Genomic DNA, 17,508 nt, shown 5'->3' with positions numbered 1-17,508 from the left:
CGAGAGGATTCCTGGAGCTTGTCAGGCAGCAGGAGAGCAAATTTAAGCTCCAAGATCAGTGAGAGATGCTGTCTCAAAAAGTGAAATGAAGCCCAACCAAGAAAGACACTCAGTGTCACCTTCTGGCCTCATCTAAACGCTTGTATAAGGACATCTGCAGGGGGCTGGAGAGATGGCTCAGTGGTTAAGAGCATTGCCTGCTCTTCCGAAGGTCCTGAGTTCAATTCCTGGCAACCACATGGTGGCTCACAACCATCCGGAATGAGGTCTGGTGCCCTCTGCTGGCCTGCAGGCATGCACACAGACAGAATATTGTATACTAAATAAATAAATTAAATTAAAAAAAGGGCATCTGCACACATATTATGGATACACTAAACATGTGTATACACACACATAATGGAGGCAGAAAATACCCTCTCCAGTTTTTTTGTTAATATATTAAGTGGAACCCAGAGTGGGTAACTTAAAAAATGAGCACCTCAACTTCTACAGGAATGCCTATAGACTGGGTCTAAAGTGCTGCTAGACGAGACACCCACAAAGGAACACTGGAACTGCAGCACGTGCAGTCTCAGGTACTCCCACAAGAATCTACCATAGAGAGGACATGCAGACTCAAAGCTTGAGACTACAACTGCTGAGCCTCCTTCCAAATAGCAGCTCATCTCTGGGGACTCTATGCAGAAAGGTTGTCATGACATCGCTTACAAACATCTCTGTTCCTCACAGGCTATGCTAAATGGTTCTATGGCATCAAACTGGGAGTTTAGCTGTCTGGGGTACTGCTAAACTGGCGCCATCCCACGTGAAGCCTCCAGCCCTTGGGAAGCTGTGGCAGCTGACAGAAGTGAAGCACACATGGCTGATGGCAGACTTGCATCTCAAGCCTCTTGATCCTTGGACAAAACCTACAGCTTGAGACACGGGGCAGGAGAACGCCTATCCAGCTCTGACGACCGTCCTTCCCTCCGCGGGGCAGCCGGGGTCTGAGCTGCACTGCCTCTGAGCATCACAATTTTTGCTGCCGTAGTAAGTTAGAATTTAGTATTTTCTGTGTCATCTCCTTTAGCATGCATGAGTTTGGCATAACTCCCCATATGATAACTCAAAAACAAGAGAGGGTAACAAACAGTAAAATGTAGAGGAACAAGACACCTGCTTGTTCCCTGAGTTAAGAGTCATAGGTGCAAAGTATGACCCTGACCAAGCCATCTCATCTCTTTACCAGCTGTCTTCTCTGCACATTTGTGTGCTGTGGGAATTTAATAAGCTAACACATGTTAGGCTGGAACTATGCCTGGAACACAGTGACTTTTCACAGTCTCATGGTGCTTATCTCTAGAACTAGCATCAAAACTCTGCTTCAGAGCGGACAGGAAATTCAGGGACCCTCTACTGACCCCAGCGTTCTTCAAGAAGAAATGTATTGCTGGGCGGTGGTGGCGCACACCTTTAATCCCAGCACTCGGGAGGCAGAGGCAGGAGGATCTCTGTGAGGTCTACAAGAGCTAGTGCCAGGACAGGCTCCAAAGCTACAGAGAAACCCTGTCTCGAAAAACTAAAAAAAAAAAAAAAAAGAAGAAGAAGAAGAAGAAGAAGAAGAAGAAGAAGAAGAAGAAGAAGAAGAAGAAGAAGAAGAAGAAGAAGAAGAAGAAGAAGAAATGTATTAACAATGACAAAGGACATGGTTTCTCGCTGGACCAGCAAATGTTACCCTTCAAAAAGAGCTCTTCACACTATTCTAACGTGGGTGACTGACAATGTCTATAAGAAGTTAAAACTGAAAAAAAAAAATAAGTTAAAACTGATTGAAACAAAGCAGCCAACAAAGACTGAGTGTTTAATGGTGTCAGGTGCTGGGGATGGCACAGACATAATATCCACTCGTGACCCCACAGTAATCAATCACCTCTGCCTTTTTGAATCTTCAGCCATTATTTCTCCCTAGTCACTTATTTCTGAGCCAAATTATTAGTGTTAGCTTTTACATCACCTAGACCTTTTCCACTAAGTCATTTCTTCAGCTCTACCACAATTCTTCTCAGAGCGCACAAGCCAGTACCAACAACTACTCTTCCCAAAGGCCTCTCCTCCTCTCAGAACATATGAGTAAGGCACCCGCTTTGTCATCTCCTCGCCCATCGGTCTGACCTTTAGAAAACATCGCCCTTCTCCAAGTTTCCCCCAAGGTCACACTGTGAACTTGTAATCGTCTACACTTCTCCTCAACGTCAGCCAGAGGGTTCTGTCTGCCCTGTCTGTCCCGCTACACCCTCCACTGCTTTCCTTGACCACACCTCACACTAACTCACCATTCCCCTCATTATCCATTCTGTGCTGCCCAGAGCAGAGCCTCACACTCGCACATTCACACCCTGAAATGTCCTGTCTCCGTGAAAAGTCATCTCCTGGTACAGTAAACTTGGTCAGAAACCATGATTGAGGTCACAGACCCCAGCAGATAAGCTACTGTGTTGTTGAGCTAACTAGACACGATGTGTCTGTTAAATTGCCTTCTAAAGAACTATGTTTATATTCACAGGTTACTGCTGTTGACACCTGTGGTTGTTAAGAGAACTTTCAGTTTGCTGTGGGCAGGGGTAAGCACACACTCAGAGCTGGTCAAACTGATAAAAACAGTGACCTGAATGCTCAACAATAAATGGGACATTTATCACCCTAGTCAAGGCTCAAGGAGCACTGCAGAAGAGAAAGCCAAAGAATTTAAGAACCAAAGAGAGAGGAAGGGGTGGGATGCTGTCTTCCAGATATCACACGGCCACTGCCCTTTGGAACTCACAGGACCTGCATAAGATGGAACCCGTGAAGATCCTATCACAGAGAGGAGATGAACTCAGGAGGCCTGACCCCTTCCTGAGGATTTAAAGGTAGTTAATAGATAATATTTCAGGAGATATTTTCATCAGTGACATAGTCACTGGTAAAGTGACCATGCTCCTGCAAATATAATCAAAATGTATTATGTATACATATTTAATCAATAATGTCCACTGTCTGTCTTTCGTCTCATTTTCAATTTTCATCCATGAACTGTCTCCTGATTTCAACCTCTAGGCATAAGATCTCCAATTTTCAATTTAGAAACTCTTCCTACCTCTGAGTTTGTGCTTAACTTTGAAATTTTTCTTCTATGGCATTTACACTGTTCTATTTTTCATTTCAAGGAAGTATGAGAAAAATTTATTTATTTATTTAGAGACAGGGCTTTTCTGTGTAACAGCTCTGGCTATCCTGGAACTCATTTTGTCGACCAGGCTGGTCTTGAACTCACAGAGATCCACCAACCTCTACCTCCTGAGTGATGGGATTAAAGGTGTGTGCTACCATCATCCAGATGACAAAATCTAATCTTAAAACTTCTCCTATGGGCTGGGCAGAGTTCTGTGAGTTTGAGGCCAGCCTCGTCTACAAAGACCTCTCCTAGAGGAGCCAAAGATGGCTTAGTTGGTTCCTGCTGCACAGGTAAAAGGACCTGAGTTTGGGTTCCCAGAACCTACACAAAAAAGCCTGAAATCCCAGCCCTGCCCAGGGCAGAGAAAAGCAGATTTCTGAAGCCTACTGGCCAGTCAGCCTAGCCAAATTGATAATAAGCTTCAGGTTAGTGAGAAATTCTGACTGAAAAGTAGAGGTGAAAAGTGATTGAGGAAAGACCCTTATTAATCCTGGGCTTTCACACACATGGTGGGTTCCCATGACTATATTCATACATAACAAAACATACAAAAATAATTTCTAAAATCCTCATCCAGTGTAACAGTAGATAGAAACCACAACAATATGAATAGAGTATTGGTTAGATTGGTATCATCCCTTCGATCAGATGCCTATGGTCTAGAGTTTCACAGATGGGTCTTCCTTTTAGATCCAGTTTAGTTTTGTCTGCTGTAGTCCTGGGATGGAAATCAAGGCCTCAAGCATTAAGAGAGGTCTACAACTAATCTACACTTCTAATCCTAATATAATTTTTTTTGTTTTATCTTATTTGGGGGTTTTGTTTCTTTGTTTGGTTTTTCATTTGTTTGTTTTAAGACAGGATCTCAGTTCAGCCCTAACTGAACTGAAAACCACTAAGTCAACTAGACTGGCCTCAAACTCAGAAAGTTTGCCTGCCCCTGCCTCCTGAATGCTGGGATTAAAGGTATGCGCCACACTCAGCCCAAATACAGTTTTAAAGCATAGATTTAATTACCATCTCGAAAAATCCAAAAAAAAAAAAAAAGATTTAATTACCAGTCTATTCACTTGAACCAATATACTCACTGAGGCTCTTTTAGATCCCAAATTACTAATTTAACTCAGCTCGGCACGTTTACCAGATGATCACAGGAGGGCCGTGGGCTCACTCTCTCTCCCTCCCTCCCTCCCTCTCTCCCTCCCTCCCTCCCTCTCTCCCTCCCTCCCTCCCTCCCTCCCTCCCTCCCTCTCTCTCTCTCTCTCTCTCTCTCTCTCTCTCTCTCTCTCTCTCTCACACACACACACACACACACACACGTGCATGCATGCTACTTTTCTACAGCAGTCCATGTCCACGGCTCCCTCCACTTTCTGCTGCTCCCGCTCTACGCGCATGACCCTGGAACCTTTCCACTCTAACACAGGTAAGCACACTGCCCAACACAACTTACTCCCCTGAGCTAGCTGACATTCCTCTCTACAGTATCCTTGCCCTTACAAGGTCTTACAAACTGACACTCTGAGCTCAGGGAGTAACAGGAGAACCGTTAAACTAATAACTCCTGTATAGCCTGCAGCTTGTGGGACACATGCAGCCCAGGATAGCTCTGAATTTGCCCCAACACAAAAACTTTAATTTACGTAAGCATTATGAGATTTTCCTTTATTAACTCAATTGCAAAATTCTAGAGTATGACCTTTGTAAATGACCAGGTTGTGTCGATACTGAAAGGTTGGACGTGTCCCAGTGAATGAGGGCTTCTCTAGTACTAAGTACTCAGACTAGCCACTGCCCAATGGGCTTTACATATCTTATCCTAAGTACCCTTACTGCAATCACAAGATAAACACTATTATTCTCATTTCACAGGTAAAGCAAACAAACAACAAAAAGACTAGATTTAGAAAAGTAAACTTTCGGGCTGGAGAGATGGCTCTGAGGTTAAGAGCATTGCCTGCTCTTCCAGAGGTGCTGAGTTCAATTCCCAGCAACCACACGGTGGCTCACAACCATCTGTAATGAGATCTGGTGCCCTCTCCTGGCCTACAGGATATATGTAGACATAATACTGTATACATAATAAACAAACAAACAAACAAACTTTCAGTCACGCAATGGTGGTGCACACCTTTAATCCCAGCACTAAGGAGGCAAAGGCAGGTGGATCCCTGTGAGTTTAAGGCCAGCCTGATCTACAGAGCAAGTTCCAGAACAGGTAAGGCTACGCAGAGAAATTCTAACTTGAAAAACAAAAAACCAAAACAAGAAGAAGAATAGGAGAAGGAGGAGGAGGAGGAGGAGGAGGAGGAGGAGGAGGAGGAGGAGGAGGAGGAGGAGGAGGAAGCAAAGCAAAGCCAAGACCCTCCGCAGTGCGCAGTGGTTTAAGTTTCAGGTCCACAACTGAAGCCCCAACTTGGAACCTGTAATGCTGAATCATGAAAAAGAATGAAGTCACAGAAAGAGTCAAGTATTGGGGGGGGGGGGGGATTTAAGAATAAATAATTAGAGAGAAAGAGAGAAGGTCACCCAATCTAACTGTAAGGAATCTCACAGCAAAGTTAAAATTAGAACTACAAACTCCTACAGCTTTTTTGTTATCTTTTGAAGTAAAAATAATGCAAGGCAACACAAAGTGGAATGCAGCGCCGATACCTAGCAGAGACTATCACTGGCTGACTGCAGGATCCTAGGTGAGTTGCTTAATACTAGAGCACGTTAGCTCACAGGAAAGGGAGGAAATGCTTGAAAATACCTATCTTCAGGAAATGCTAAAACGGTGACAGACACACATATTCCAAAGTTTGCAACATCCAATAAATTTTAGCCCATTTTTGAAGATCAGTTGTAAAAGTGTCATTTTCAAAAATGAAGAATTAACTTCTTTATATTAAAAATGGCTCTAGGAGAACCAGTCAAAGCTCACTGTCACCCTTCTTCCCTGCATCTCCTACTGCAGAGGCTGAGGGTCGGGTCACTGGTCCACATTTGACACCCCAGTAGCTGAGTTTCACTGTAACCTATTGCCTCAGTGTTGAGATCAGGCTGTGCCCTGTCCTGTTAGTCCATGTTGCTCAACAGTGGGTTTCTAATCTGTGGCCTGCCTAGAAACTCCCCAATTTTACTAGCAGCAATTAACTCCGTTTTGTGGATGGAGGATGACTGTACCTTGGTGGGCATGTAAACGACAATGTGTCCAGCACCACCAACCAGCACAGTCTGATATATAACTTATTCCTCAAGTAGGAAGGGTACCACCCCAGAAATTTATCTAAGTAAATTAGACTATGACAACACTTGTGTGGATTTGAGTCTTACTAGGAAACACAGGAGTTTATAAACACCCAGAAAGGCACTGAGAAGAGAGCACAACTCTCTCACCTGAACTTCATAAAGAGGAAGACACCTAACTCTGAAATGTTTGACTACTGTGTGTGTGCGCAAGCTCGCGTATGTGTGTGTGTGTGTGTGTTTCTCTAAGAAAGAAAGCTTACTCCATGATGTATGATGTGTGACCTGAGAGTAAACATTAGTAATTAAGATTGCAATGAGAGAACCTGTGTTTGTCCTGGCCAGTTGCTGCCAATAAACCACTGTACAATGTGAATCTGCTCTTCTCCAATCAGCTGACATGTAGGAAGGGGCTTGCCTATGTCTCTGACACAGTGCACTTAGCAAGACTTACCTTTAAACGAGGGCCCATGTTCTGAGAGCCAAGTCATTCACCAAAGCAGGTAACTTTTACTCCTTTCACTTGTCTTCTAACTTGTACAAGGGGGAAAAAAAAGCCAGTCACCAGAAAGGACCAGTCCAGAAGGTGTTCATTGAGGTTATGTGTGTCCCAGTAAGCAAAGAGTCAGGATTCTGCATTGAAGCGGTTGAATTCTGAGGTGAAGAAATACAAGGCAAGAATGTATCATCCCTGGACGTCTCTAGTGTAAGATGAAACCAAGCACAGAAGATGCATATGTTCTGGTATAGCAGGGTCCTCCTATAAAGAAAAAGAGCACGTGCAGTAAGTTTCTGTTTCTGAAAGAAATTCCACAACCCCTCGCCCCCCGGGGGAAAAAAAACCAACCAGCAACAGAGGAGCTACAACATGCAGCAATACAGTGAGGGTAACTGAGTGTTGGCCACCTCTGACTAGGCTTTCCAACAGAAACTCCATGCGGAAGCTGCTCTACCTCCACAAGGGCAACCTCATCCGCCTACAAGCATGTCACTCCCCAGAAGCTCCAGCACTTCAAACGCTGTCTTCCAGTAGGGGTGGGCGGGGGTACAGATTTAAAGAGCCTCATCATAGCCTCATGCCTAGCTGCAGCTTAATGGGGCTGGGACACGCGTGGGAGGAATGTGGCGAGAACTGAGATGCACAGCAGAGGCGTGGAGACGACTCCATACTCAGCTGGAAAGAAGAACTTCAGAACCTGATCTGTCTGCCTATGCAGGTTACCTCCTTTGCACCCATGCACACAGTTCCAAGATATGATAAAGGACAACAATATTGGGGCTGGAGAGATGGCTCAGCTGTTAAAGGGACGAGCCACGTTGGCCGCTCTTCCAAAGGACCTGGGTTCAATTCCCAGCACCCACATGGCAGCTCACAACTGTCTATAACTCAGTTCCAAGGGATCTGACATCCTCACACAGACATTTGTGCAGGCAAACCCCAAATACACATTTTTAAAAAATGACATTTTTTTAAATTTTAAATATTGCTAAAATTTAAAAATCTGGCTAGGTGCAGTGGTACATGCCTATAATCCCAGCACTTGGGAGGCTAAGGCAGGAGGATCATGAGTTCAAGACCAAAAGGGGAGTGAGAAGCTGTAAAATCTGCTCCTAGGGCTGGAGAGATGGCTCAGAGGTTAAGAGCACTGACTGCTCTTCCAGAGGTCCTGAGTTCAATTCCCAGCAACCACATGGTGGCTCACGGCCATCTATGGTGAGATCTGGTGCCCTCTTCTGGCATGCAAGCATACATGGAAGGAATGTTGTGTACATAATAAGTAAATAAATCTTTAAAAAAAAATCTGCTCCTATAAGTAATGGAAGGGTACTAACGTCAGTTCATAATTCTCAAAGACATTCAAGGACCAGATGTAGCAAACGGGGGGTTATGGGTATACATATAAGAGCTACCAGAAAGCAAATGAAAACAAGTTACTAACCAGTAAATGGGAAGAGACCGTCTCACCAATGGCACAAACCACTATCAGCACTTCCAAACTCACAACACAGACACAGTTCTCTTTACACACAGATACAGAAGTATTCATCCTGATTTTACAGTCCAGGACATAAAGAGCAAGGTATGTTTTCCCAGTTGCTCACAAAAAGTAGCAGACAGTCTGGTTCCAGAGTCCACATTTTTAGTGACCATTCTCCTATCTTTCTGCTAAGAGAAACCAAGGGAGAAAATACAGATTGCTAAACAAACCAGAACAGAAGGAATGGAGGCCAGCAGATCAAATAAGTTGGCAGACTTTTATAATTAAAAATGAGTAAGTATATGCATGTATTTTAACACATGGTGATGGACTTGCCAAGTACATGAGCCAAAACATGGGTCAACCAGCAATTGGAACCAGTTTAAAGGATCTACAAACAGGGAACAGTTATGTAAACTATTAAAGATCCTCATGATAGAACGTTATATGATAATTTAAAAATGAATCTTTTGAGTAACAAAAACACCAGATTGGGAAATGCTCACAAATAAACATTAAATGAAAAAGCAAGCACAACACTGTTCATACAATACAAACCCAATCTTAGAAATGGCATTATATAGTTGTGAAATGATTTTAAAAGGGTGGTTGGAGACGTTCCTCAGTTATTTAAGAACGATTGCTGCCCTTGCACAGGGCCTAACTTCAGTTCCCAGCACCCGCACAGGGCAGCTCACAACCACTTCTAACTCCAGGTCCTGGGGATCCTGCACCTTCTTTTGGTGTCCATGGGCATACACACACAGGCTGAGAACTGCTGATAGACTCTCATGCAGCTCAGAGTGGCCCTAAACTCAGCAGTAGGCAAAGATGGTCTTGACCTCCTGATCTTGCCTTTACTTCCCAAGCCCTGCGATTTAGATGTGTGCTACTATGCCTGGTTTATCAAACTATTTTTTTAAATATTTTACTTAAGTTCAGGTGCCTGCAAAAGCCAGAAGAGGAGGTCAGATCCTGTGGAGCTGGATTAAAGGCAGCTGTAAGCTAGCTGCCCAATATAGGTACTGGAGACTGAACTCAGATCCTCTGAAAAAACAGGACACACTCTTAACCACTAAGCCATCTCTCCAGCCCCAGTTTTCCAATTTTTTAATAAAACAAATACTAATAAAATTTTCCTATTTCTGGAAAACATTTAATATGGGGGACCTATTTTCTTTAACAGGGCAGTAGAGAATAGGCAAATTATCTTTTTGGGTTTTCTTTTCTTTTTCTTTTGGAGATAAGGTCTCATGTAGCCCAGCTTGGCCTCACTCACTATACAGTCAAGGATGACTCTGAACTTTCCCACCTTCCAGTGCTGGGATTACAGGCAAACACCACCTTGCTGGGTTTAAGTTACCTTTTTCCAAATAACGAAATGGCATAAAGAAGTTAAGATAAAATATATTGAAGTTTTATTTCTATTCATTATGATTTTAGAGGCTCTTCAATTCTGTAATCAGCTACTTGGCTATTAAACCAAGTAACTCCTAATATAATCTGTCTCTACTATGAATAAGTTTATCTCAATAGCTTGGCACCTCTATTGAGCATCAAGGCTCAACCTAAGCTGATGCCCCTTTCTAGCCCAGCTCCCAGGCTTCACCATGGCCTCTACCCATGTTAGACAGAATCAATCACCTCCTTTGTGATACTCACACACCAAAGATATTTCTATTACAGCACTTATTAGTCTGCATTATAATAATCTGTTTACATAAGGGTTTTTTTTTTTTGTTTTGTTTTGTTTATCGAGACAGGGTTTCTCTGTAGCTTTGGAGCCTGTCCTGGAACTAGCTCTGTAGACCAGGCTGGTCTCCATCTCTGCCTCCCGAGTGCCGCACCAGCACTGCCTGCTCTATTTACAGAACAGTAAAGCAGTGAGAGCGGCAGTTCCCTGGGGAGTCACAGTGTCTTTGCCACCTTTGCCTTCCACTGTGAATAAGGTGTCCAGCCCGGGCTGTCAGGGTATGTACCCTCTTACAAGCTCCTCAATTGAGTTCTACACAAGTCAGTGTTTCAGAAGCACTGCCTCAACTGTAGAGCAGGCAGCCCAAGGTTCCCCATGTTCTAATAGGCTTATGGGTAATCTTTACGTTGTCAGTACTAGAGACTATGCTCTCAAATGCAAGAGACTAAAGCAGGAGTCAGTAAACTTTTATTTGTAGACCAGATTCACTTGTTTGATCTTTTTGTAAACACAAACAGAACGAAGATGGTCAAGTTCATTCATTCACATAGCCAGTCTATCACCCAGTTTTTGCACAGCAAGGCAGAGCCAAGTAGCTGCAGAAAAGATATATATGTAAATTATCTGACCTTCGGGGGCAAAGCCTACAGATAACTGGCTTTCAGACAGGACTGATGTGGGATCCCCCTCTGTATGCTGTGAATATCACTGATAAATAAAGGAACTGCTTTGGACCTATAGCAGAGCTATAGGGGAACAGAGCTAGGCAGGGAAAACTAAACAGAATGCTGGGAGAAAGGAGGTGGAGTCAGAGAGAAGCCATGTAGCCCACCAGAGCCAGATGGAACTTTAGCCAGTAAGCCACAGCCATGTGGTGATATACAGATTAATAGAAATGGGTTAAATTAATATGTAAGAGTTAGCCAATAAGAAGCTAGAGCTAATGGGCCTAGCAGTGATTTAATTAATACAGGTTCTGTGTGTTTTTTTCAGAGCAAAGCAGCCAGGAACCAACAAGCAGCCCCCTCCTTATAATATAGGATCTCTCCACACAGCTGCCTTGAACTCCCAACACTTTTGCCCCAGCTCCCAAAAGCTCTGCTTTACAGCCTTGTGCCACTACTGTCAGTCCTAAGGGCTTAAAGTTACATAGCTGCCTCTTGTAAATATGAATACATTTCTACAATAAATTAAAAAAAAGTACAAAAATTATTTTCTTCCCATTCTACTACCGCCTTTTCTGGGAAGAGAGCTAGAAAGCTCAGAAAACTATGCGAAGATTTCTCATTTCAATTCTTCCCTCTCATGGGTTAATCAAGCTCTCAATATGTAGTACAGGCTAGCCTGAAACTCATCATCCTCCAGTCTCCACTTCCCAATCATTCCTGGCTCTTATTTTAACTCTGACTTAAAAGTTTCATGTCTATAGTCATAGGATAACTAGGAATTTTATTCAATCATTTCCAAAGGGCTAAGCAAGAGGATTTTTTTAATGTGTTTGAAGGATCAAACACATTACTGTCCCTACAATTAATTAATACATACTAATGACTCAGTCTGCTTTCAAAATGCTATTGGAGGGCTGCAGAGATGGCTCAGAGGTTAAGAGCACTGACTGCTCCTCCAGAGGTCCTAAGTTCAATCCCCAGCAACCACATGGTGGCTCACAGCCATCTAGAATGAGATCTGGTGCCCTCTTCTGGCATGCAAGCATACATGGAAGGAATGTTGTATACATAATAACTAAATAAATAAATAAATCTAAAAAAATGCTACTGGAACATTTTCTAAAGATTTATTTATTTCGTGTGTTTGAGTGGATACACAACTCGTATATGCTTGGTGAAGGTCAGGAGAGGGCATTGGATCCTCTGGAACTGGAATTATAAATGTTGTGAGCCATCAGCCGGGTGGTGGAAACCTAACCCAGGTCCTCTTCAAGAGCAGCAAGTGCTCTTAACCACTGAGCCATCTTTCCAGTTCTCAAAATGCTATTCTAAGAAAGCAAGAAAACACTCATGTAAAGGTCCACTTCAGGTATATTTGGAGACAGCGGCAACAACCAAGAGTTCTATTATCACTGACTGGTTTCAATAAAACAAGGTAGAATGTAAGAAAAATGTATTTCGTTAGGCAGTGGTGGCACACGCCTTTAATCCCAGCACTCGGGAGGCAGAGGCAGGCGGATCTCTGTGAGTTGGAGGCCAGCCTGGTGTACAAGATCTAGTTCCAGAGAAACCCTGTCTCAAAGAGAGAGAGAGAGAGAGAGAGAGAGAGAGAGAGAGAGAGAGAGAGAGAGAGAAGAAAAGAAGAAAAATGTATTTCTCAGACTTATTCTCCAATGTTTAAAAAAAAAATTCAGCTGGGACAAGGTCCATAGGGTAGAGTGGTCTAAGAAAATTCCCCGAAATAAAGTATCCTACCATATGGTTTGAACTGTTGGTTTATAATATGCTGCCTTAATTTTACTCTGGCATTTTTTTTCTCCCCATCCCAAACCCCACCATAAAGAGTTACCCTCCCCAATCAAGTTTATATTCTTGAGATATTTATACAGTTGTATACTTCTGCTGTCTTGGTTCAGCCAAGTTATACGGTTTTCATTTATATTCTTTCCTCATCAGTCAGCCTCTTCAGTCTTTCAAGCATTCCTGTGGGTCTCCTGTGAACTCTCTCCAACTGGTCCCCAGCACTCTTGTAATGAGGTGCCTCCAACTGACTGCAGCCTTCCAGGAACTGCCCAGTCGATCAGAGCGAGATGAGCTCACCCTTCTCTGTCCCATGACACAATACTTCTTAGTGGGTAATTCCCCAAGTCACAGAAAGCTGGTGTGCTGCCATACTATACTAAACCCAATCCTTATCTCCCAGATCTGGGCACTGGGGCATGCAGAGCATGCCAAAGCCCAGAGGACAAGTGACACATGTCTTGCAGCATCTCTCTTAATGGAGAAGAACGTGATCAGACAAGAAGCATTTTCATGTTCTAGATACAGATAAGAACACAGAACACCAAAGTTCCATGAATTTCTAAAGCTAAAACATGATGTTCAAAACAGCTGTACATACTTAAGACCAAAAGACTCCTTGGCGCTGAACCGCCAGCTGCTGCCCCTGCCATGGGCCTTAAAGCTCTTGTATAAAAGCCTGAAGAGCACTCACCTCCCCTGAACTGTGGTCACCACCCACTACTGCCCGGCACACAGTTTGCTGCTGTTTTCCCATTCCTAGAGCTATATTTCTCCATTGGTTAGAATTGTTTTCTAAAACTACAGGAACACTTCAATATGCAATTCACTGACAACCAACAAACACCCTTGGTTCCTCTGCATGACTTCCTCTTCTTCGTTACATATTTCTTGATCTGTCAGACTACCTGCTAAAAGCTGAGGTCCAGGGCACAAGATAAATAAGATAGGATTCCCCCACATCTTCATCCTTGTTTCTTTTTTCTTTTCTTCTTCCTTTTTGTGTTTGGAGTCAAGCTCAAGGCCTCAAACATACTACACAAGGTCGTACCATAGAGCAAACTCCATGGATACTATACAAGGTTCTAAAATAACACTAACTCCCTGCCCTTGTTTTTGTTTTTGTTTTTAAGTGCCTTAGCCACGTACTCAGACTGGCCTAAAACGTGCTATGCTGCTCAAGCAAGACATAATGCTTTTTTTTTTCTAAATCGAATCATCTGATAGGCGCATAAATGTATAGAATGCATTTGGTCATTTTTGCCCCCTACTATCCTCTCTTTCCCCTCCCATTCCTGCTGAACCCTTGCTTCTTCCCAGCCAGTAATCCCTTCTCCTACTGTCATGTCTTTTGTTGCTGCTGACTTCTGTGACCCACTGAATTTAATTAAGTTGCCTACAAGAGAATGAGTAAGGGGCTATCCACTGCAGTGTGCGCAAGTTATTAGTTGCTGTATCGGTGAAGAAAATGGCTCTCCCTTGGCCAGCAACCAGTAATGGTCCCTCAGGGAAGGGTGGAAAGACAGGGGCTTTGTTAACCTTGATGCACTTGATTCAATACGGAAGATAGACAATATAATGTATTAAGTGCAGTGACAGAGAAATAAACAAAGTGTGGAGGACAAGAAAAGAGAGGCAACCTTGCCTTAAGAGACAGAACATGTCTTCATAATAGAGGCAATAGAGTCGATTAACTAAGAATGAGGGCGATGGGCGGGCTCAGTGGTTAACAGTGTGTACTATTCCTGCAGAGGACCAGAGTTTGGTTTCTAGCACCCCATCAAGCAGCTCATAACCTGCTATAACCCCTACAGAACCTACAGAAGTTCTGACTACATCTCCTGGCCTCTGCACTTTCAAGGACACCACCCCCAAATACACATAATTAAAAAACAAAAAACTTTAAAGAATGAGTAAATACTTGCAAAGGTAAGGAGTAGTGTGCGTGGGACATCCTAGAGACAGGTAAAGGTAAGTGTGCGTGGGACATCCTAGAGACAGGTAAAGGTAAGTGTGCATGGGATATCCTAGAGACAGGTAAAGGTAAGTGTGCGTGGGATATCCTAGAGACAGGTAAAGGTAAGTGTGCGTGGGATATCCTAGAGACAGGTAAAGGTAAGTGTGCGTGGGATATCCTAGAGACAGGTAAAGGTAAGTGTGCGTGGGACATCCTAGAGACAGGTAAAGGTAAGTGTGCGTGGGATATCCTAGAGACAGGTAAAGGTAAGTGTGCGTGGGACATCCTAGAGACAGGTAAAGGTAAGTGTGCGTGGGACATCCTAGAGACAGGTAAAGGTAAGTGTGCGTGGGATATCCTAGAGACAGGTAATGGAATGGCCACCAGGGAAAGAGTCTGCTTCTAAATACAGTCTCGAATAATGACAAGGAATCTCATCACTGATGGTCCTGGAGTAGTCAGCTGCCCTTCCTTTGTTGTAAAGTGGAGACATACTGAGAAGAGAAGAACTTCAGCTGCTCCACAAGAGCAAGCCTTGGACTACAGGGACAGAAAGACTGAGAATGGACACCCCCGACCCAGGTGGCCAAGGCTGTTGGGTTGCCAAGAGAGTGGTTTATGTCAGGCCGCAGCAGCTCCAGTAAGCAAGGAAGAAGGCTACACTCTACACAAGGGAGTAACTGGTTTTCTAGAGAGATCCCACGTGGGAACAATCATAGCAACCACCCAAAAGACTGAATGCGCTGGGACTCTCTCAGGGATGACGATAACAGGAGTCTACCTTGATGAGAATGTCCTGTGAGCCAGGTAAAGCACTTCATCTGCATTCTATCATCAACCCTAACAGCAACCACGTTAGGCACATGTATTATAAACTCTATTAGATCAGGAAACAGAGGCATAAAGAGCTACAATAATGTTGATAAAGCCATCTACTTGATAGCTTAAAGAGTCAAACAATTTGATTCCAAACCCATGACATTAACCAGGAATTCTGATGTATATGAAAGAATCACCAGTCCCTGGCCAGGGAGAGGAGTAGAATGAGAGCACAGATGATATATTTAATTTGCATTTTAAAGAAATATTACTTTTCGGGGCGGTGGCGGCGCACGCCTTTAATCCCAGCACTCAGGAGGCAGAGGCAGGCGGATCTCTGTGAGTTCGAGGCCAGCCTGGTCTACAAGAGCTAGTTCCAGAACAGGCTCCAAAGCCAAAGAAACCCTGTCTCGAAAAAAAAAAAAAGAAATATTACTTCATTTTAGACTTTAAACAGCAAGAAAAAATTTCTAAGGTGATATTCTTTTTAAACCAAATGAGAAAGAAGATTTTTAAGAGAAATAACTCTGGAGGTAAACAAGGAAGAACAAGACAGACTTTTGACTGAGAGACAAGACCAGAGAACCCATGGCAGTGCTGCCTGTAATCCCAGCACTCAGGAGGCTGAGATAGGAGAATCAAGTCTGAGGTTACCCTGAGCTAGATAATAAGATTCTATATTCCCTCAGCTCCCAAGAAGTAAACGAAGCCTGGTGGCAGAGGCAGAGACAAAATGGTCAAAAGTTCAAGGCTTCAAAGGCCAGCATGAATTTGCAAATTTCTGTCTCAAATAAAAAGTTCAAAAAACTATTAAAAAGTGGGGTGGTTGGAGACATCATATAGTTCAGTGGTTGAGCGCCTATCTCACACACATGAGGTTCTAGATTCAACCCCCATGCCACCAAATAAATAAATAAAGGAGGAAAAGAGAAAAGCTGAAAAGGAGAAATAATTAAACTAGTCAAATTCTAGTCATGAAATGGAGGTTAGAGCGTTCTTTACGTTCTTAGAAGCAGCAGGATGAATGGTCCGTGAGGTGAGAAAGAAACAAGGGGGAAAAGTTAAGCACCAATGTTGATTTTAGAGAAACATTGTGAATGAAGGAGGGAGGGCAAAGGGAAGGAGAGTTAATAAGTACAGAAGAGCATGCTACATCTGTGCCCTGATAGGATATACAGGAGACATGCACGAAACAAATGGAAACAAACAGGTATCTCAAGGTATAGACCAGCGCAACACCCCAGAGACACCGGACATGCAAAAGACCACCGTGAAAAGCAAGTGCAGGGACAGGCTAATTGAACTTCAAGAAAATCAATCTAACCAAACAGAAGGGTCACTTAAGACAAGGAATCTGAGGCCAGTCTTGATTACGGAGACCTTGTCTCAAAAAGGTGGAGGGCATGTTGATTAGTATTTTGGGTATGGAGGTAGATCCACTCCAAATTTTAAGATTTTTAAATCTTACTTTATGAGTGTTTTGACCTACAGGGGCCAGGAGAGAGTATAAAGCCCCTGGGACTGGAGTTACAGGCAGTTACGAGATGAAATGTGGGTGCTGGGAATAGAAGACCAGTCAGTGCCGTCTCTCCAGCCCCAAACACACCAGTTTTTAGATTCACTCATGCTTTTACTTACATCAGTAAGTAGTTCATTCCTGATTACTGGGTCTCTTTTAATGACGGCGTACAAGTTGTTTATCCATCCAGCATATGAACATTTGGACTATATCCAACTTAGTGCTGTTATGCATAAAGCTGCAATGAATCTTCAAGCATAAGTGTTTGTATTTCTCTGAAGTAAACACCTGGAGTGGAACTGCTAGTTCATATGGGAAGCACATTTCCAGCGCTGACTGCCAAGCTGCTTTCCCAGGCAGCTGCATTACTTTACATTTAGATCAACGCATCAGAGGTCTAGCTGTACTTCCACCAACACTTGGCACTTCTCACAGTACCCCCAACTCCTGGAGTTCACTGAGTAGTCCTGGCTGGCCTCGAACTCACAGAGATCTGCTTGCCTCTGCCTCCCACATGCTGGGATTAAAAGTTTATGCTACTACACCTGGCTTAATCTGCATTTTTCCAAGGGCTAAGAATTCTGAGCATCTTTTCAGATATGCATTAGCTATTGCATAGCTTCTCTGGTAAATGTCTGTTCCAAAA

General features: G+C 43.4%; 1 protein-coding gene across 10 annotated transcripts in view; it reads right to left on the bottom strand.

Annotated features, from left to right (window-relative positions):
* Arel1 (apoptosis resistant E3 ubiquitin protein ligase 1) overlaps window positions 1-17,508 on the bottom strand; it is a 50,622-nt gene that overhangs the window by 24,921 nt on the left and 8,193 nt on the right. For all 10 annotated transcript variants that reach the window (XM_075947861.1, XM_075947857.1, XM_075947865.1 and 7 more), the window contains exon 2: window positions 6,882-7,187. The gene's annotated coding sequence lies outside the window, so the exon portion shown is untranslated. The remainder of the gene's footprint in view (window positions 1-6,881; window positions 7,188-17,508) is intronic.

The sequence above is a fragment of the Microtus pennsylvanicus genome, chromosome 14 (genome assembly GCF_037038515.1).
Source record: "Microtus pennsylvanicus isolate mMicPen1 chromosome 14, mMicPen1.hap1, whole genome shotgun sequence".
NCBI classification, from domain to species: Eukaryota; Metazoa; Chordata; class Mammalia; order Rodentia; family Cricetidae; genus Microtus; species Microtus pennsylvanicus.
The sequence above is the reverse complement of the archived record's forward strand: the minus strand, read 5'-3'. Positions and strand labels throughout refer to the sequence as shown.